At 51.1% G+C, this 5,000-nt stretch overlaps 1 non-coding gene across 1 annotated transcript in view; it reads left to right on the top strand.

Moving 5' to 3' along the window:
* The first annotated feature begins 4,212 nt into the window (after window positions 1–4,212).
* Window positions 4,213–5,000, top strand: part of LOC126443588 (small subunit ribosomal RNA) — a 1,909-nt gene continuing 1,121 nt past the window's right edge. The window contains exon 1 of the ribosomal RNA XR_007582027.1: window positions 4,213–5,000. This exon is cut by the window's right edge and continues 1,121 nt beyond it. This is a non-coding gene — a ribosomal RNA (small subunit ribosomal RNA).

The raw sequence follows: 5,000 nt of genomic DNA, 5'->3' as shown, positions 1-5,000 counted from the left end.
CTAACAGGCACACACACAATATCTAACCACCAGCATGGAAGAACATCCGGTGCATCCTCTCCGCCACATTACACAATCCACACTATCATAACCAGACCGGGAGGTCCACCCAGAAAACAGAATATCCCACCCTTCCGACATCCGCCATTGCTCAGCTAAGCCACGAACACCCACACATGTCCTACACAGGGGTGCACCCAACATCACAATACTGCCTCCTGTCACAGTACACAAACAATGGCAGGAATGAAAGACACAGATCTGCCACAACCTTGGAATCGGAGCGCCGCCTGTCATGAGCCACAAGTGCATCCTGACGTGACAAATCGGATGATCCCGCAGGCATGCACTTACGATAATCACTATCAACGAACCTGCCGCCCCCTCCCCCCCCAAAATACACCTTTCCCTACAACGTGTACCTTAACCTAAGCTATATTGTACCTTAACCTAAGCGATATTGTACCTTAACCTAAGGTATATCGTACCTTAACCTAACCTACATTGCGCCTTCACCTAACCTACGTTGTACCTTAACCTAACCTACGTTGTACCTTAACCTAACCTACGTTGTACCTTAACCTAACCTACGTTGTACCTTAACCTAACCTACGTTGTACCTTAACCTAACCTACGTTGTACCTTAACCTAACCTACGTTGTACCTTAACCTAACCTACGTTGTACCTTAACCTAACCTACGTTGTACCTTAACCTAACCTACGTTGTGCCTTAACCTAACCTACGTTGTGCCTTAACCTAACCTACGTTGTGCCTTAACCTAACCTACGTTGTGCCTTAACCTAACCTACGTTGTGCCTTAACCTAACCTACGTTGTGCCTTAACCTAACCTATGTTGTGCCTTAACCTAACCTATGTTGTGCCTTAACCTAACCTATGTTGTGCCTTAACCTAACCTATGTTGTGCCTTAACCTAACCTATGTTGTGCCTTAACCTAACCTATGTTGTGCCTTAACCTAACCTATGTTGTGCCTTAACCTAACCTATGTTGTGCCTTAACCTAACCTATGTTGTGCCTTAACCTAACCTATGTTGTGCCTTAACCTAACCTATGTTGTGCCTTAACCTAACCTATGTTGTGCCTTAACCTAACCTATGTTGTGCCTTAACCTAACCTATGTTGTGCCTTAACCTAACCTACGTTGTGCCTTAACCTAACCTACGTTGTGCCTTAACCTAACCTACGTTGTGCCTTAACCTAACCTACGTTGTGCCTTAACCTAACCTACGTTGTGCCTTAACCTAACCTACGTTGTGCCTTAACCTAACCTACGTTGTGCCTTAACCTAACCTACGTTGTGCCTTAACCTAACCTACGTTGTGCCTTAACCTAACCTACGTTGTGCCTTAACCTAACCTACGTTGTGCCTTAACCTAACCTACGTTGTGCCTTAACCTAACCTATGTTGTGCCTTAACCTAACCTATGTTGTGCCTTAACCTAACCTATGTTGTGCCTTAACCTACCCTATGTTGTGCCTTAACCTAACCTATGTTGTGCCTTAACCTAACCTATGTTGTGCCTTAACCTAACCTATGTTGTGCCTTAACCTAACCTATGTTGTGCCTTAACCTAACCTATGTTGTGCCTTAACCTAACCTATGTTGTGCCTTAACCTAACCTATGTTGTGCCTTAACCTAACCTATGTTGTGCCTTAACCTAACCTACGTTGTGCCTTAACCTAACCTACGTTGTGCCTTAACCTAACCCATATTGTACCTTAACCTAACCCATATTGTACCTTAACCTAACCCATATTGTACCTTAACCTAACCCATATTGTACCTTAACCTAACCCATATTGTACCTTAACGTAACCTAATTTGTGCCTTAACGTAACCTAATTTGTGCCTTAACGTAACCTAATTTGTGCCTTAACGTAACCTAATTTGTGCCTTAACGTAACCTAATTTGTGCCTTAACGTAACCTAATTTGTGCCTTAACGTAACCTAATTTGTGCCTTAACGTAACCTAATTTGTGCCTTAACGTAACCTAATTTGTGCCTTAACGTAACCTAATTTGTGCCTTAACGTAACCTAATTTGTGCCTTAACGTAACCTAATTTGTGCCTTAACGTAACCTAATTTGTGCCTTAACGTAACCTAATTTGTGCCTTAACGTAACCTAATTTGTGCCTTAACGTAACCTAATTTGTGCCTTAACGTAACCTAATTTGTGCCTTAACGTAACCTAATTTGTGCCTTAACGTAACCTAATTTGTGCCTTAACGTAACCCATGTTGTGCCTTAACGTAACCCATGTTGTGCCTTAACGTAACCCAATTTGTGCCTTAACGTAACCCATGTTGTGCCTTAACCTAACCTATATTGTGCCTCAACCTAACCTATATTGCGCCTTAACCTGACGCACGTTGTCGCTGAACCTGCTCTGTAATTGTTATGCAACTCGTTAAATTAGTGTAGTGTTGCCTAACCGCAACCCTCGCAATATAGTTCGCTATTCGCACTGCCCGGTCCCCTGTGTATCGCGTCATGTTAAACACCTTGCAGGTGTTGCTGACTTTCCACATGCTCCTGCTATACACTGTAATGTGGATAGCAGCAGGACGTACATGCCCCCCCCCCTTCCCCCCTGCCTTCGCAAGCTGGTCGTTGAGAAGTTTGCATGTTCAATGCCCTTCGCATGCCGACGTACTCAGCCTACGTTGTGGTACGGCCTGTCACCTGTCCGCCGATGTACGCAAAACCCACAAACTGTACTGCACATTGGTCCGTATGTACTGAATGATACATCGTGGCACATGTGTGACCGTACGACGACTGCGCCTAGCAACGGCAGACCATACAGTCCAAATATTGTGCACGCAGCTACGTGTCGTCTCCCTATAAGAGCTGGATTGCAGTGTGGTACGCCATTCAGACGTGTGGGAGGAACGGACGCCCTGGATGGCGATCAGCATGAGCAGTCTGTTGATGTAGTGGAGCGTGTATTCGGACGTAGTCGTCTCTTCTCACACACCGTGATAGCATGTTGCACCGCGTTCCACATCTGCGACATCCTGCAGAGGCCGGCTGACAGTCGTTCGCGCAATGGACACCGCATACGTACGGGGGCTACCTTCCACGTGTTCTCGAGGCGTGCACATGTTGTTGCGTCTATGTGGGCAGACGTAGTGTGTTGTGACACCTGACACAGGCATGCAATACTCGTTGCAAATGGCGATGGACGTCTACGTTTGCTGGTGACGTTACGCAAATGAACAACAGGTAACCCGTTGTGGTGCGGTTGTTCTCGCTAGAGGTGAATCAGTGTTGGCGACGATCGGTCGAGCTATTAACCGGTTGTTTCAGGGATACCCACCATGCCCACGAACGTGAAAGGGGACCCACCATGCCCACGAACGCGAAAGGGGATCTGGGTGTGAGGCGATACGCGGCGGTGGCTGGGTGGGACCGTCCCCGGCCGGTGAGGGGGGGCCGCCCGGCGTGCTGGCAGCGCGGTGCGTGGGCGCACGCGCTACAGCCGGCTGGTGGGGGCGGCCAGTGGCAGGCGCGCCGGCCGACGGACGCGGCAGGCGGCGCAGCTGCGCGCCGGCGCCCCCTGCTCGCGGCGCCTTGCGGCCAAAGTAGGTCCTCGCGGGCCCGGTGCGAAGCGCGGTGGCCATCTGCAGTGTGCTGGTCCGATTGAGGACTGTGTGCGCTGAGGATGCGCCGCCGCCCGGCGCTCGGCGCCGCGACGCCGTCTGCTGCTCGGTCGCCCCAGCGGTTCTCGCAGGTGGTTTGTATCGCAGCTGTGCGGACGTGTTGGCGCGTGCGCTGTGCTGGGAGAGTTCGCTTCGGCACCCAAGTGGGGCTTTTGTCCTTCTGTGGCGCTGGCGTTGGAGCTGCCGGTCACCGTAGGTGGCGCGTGTTGTCTCCCGCCGGCAATGCCACGACAGCACGCTCCCGGGCCTCTGTCGGCAGCGGCAAGCTCAGTTGGGAGCACGGGTGGTCGCACCTAAAGCGTCTACTCGCCTAACTCCGGGCGATTGCGCCTCTCTCGAACCCGACCAAGTACTTAGGACGGCGCTGCGCGCCGCCGGGACCTGAGAGGGTTTCGAGGTGTGTTGTGCAGGGGAGCTCAGCCTCCTCCTGTTTGCAGAATAATTGAGCGGACGCTTGCGTGTTCGCGCGGGCCCCCGGGACACACTCCCGGGCGGCCGGCTGCTCAGCTCTAGTTGACGCAGCTCCCTGGTTGATCCTGCCAGTAGTCATATGCTTGTCTCAAAGATTAAGCCATGCATGTCTCAGTACAAGCCGCATTAAGGTGAAACCGCGAATGGCTCATTAAATCAGTTATGGTTCCTTAGATCGTACCCACGTTACTTGGATAACTGTGGTAATTCTAGAGCTAATACATGCAAACAGAGTCCCGACCAGAGATGGAAGGGACGCTTTTATTAGATCAAAACCAATCGGTCGGCTCGTCCGGTCCGTTTGCCTTGGTGACTCTGAATAACTTTGGGCTGATCGCACGGTCCTCGTACCGGCGACGCATCTTTCAAATGTCTGCCTTATCAACTGTCGATGGTAGGTTCTGCGCCTACCATGGTTGTAACGGGTAACGGGGAATCAGGGTTCGATTCCGGAGAGGGAGCCTGAGAAACGGCTACCACATCCAAGGAAGGCAGCAGGCGCGCAAATTACCCACTCCCGGCACGGGGAGGTAGTGACGAAAAATAACGATACGGGACTCATCCGAGGCCCCGTAATCGGAATGAGTACACTTTAAATCCTTTAACGAGTATCTATTGGAGGGCAAGTCTGGTGCCAGCAGCCGCGGTAATTCCAGCTCCAATAGCGTATATTAAAGTTGTTGCGGTTAAAAAGCTCGTAGTTGGATTTGTGTCCCACGCTGTTGGTTCACCGCCCGTCGGTGTTTAACTGGCATGTATCGTGGGACGTCCTGCCGGTGGGGCGAGCCGAAGGCGTGCGACCGCCTCGTGCGTGCTCGTGCGTCCCGAGGCGGACCCCGT

Source organism: Schistocerca serialis, unplaced genomic scaffold (genome assembly GCF_023864345.2).
Source record: "Schistocerca serialis cubense isolate TAMUIC-IGC-003099 unplaced genomic scaffold, iqSchSeri2.2 HiC_scaffold_161, whole genome shotgun sequence".
NCBI classification, from domain to species: domain Eukaryota; kingdom Metazoa; phylum Arthropoda; class Insecta; order Orthoptera; family Acrididae; genus Schistocerca; species Schistocerca serialis.
This window is presented reverse-complemented; position numbering and strand designations above follow the sequence as displayed.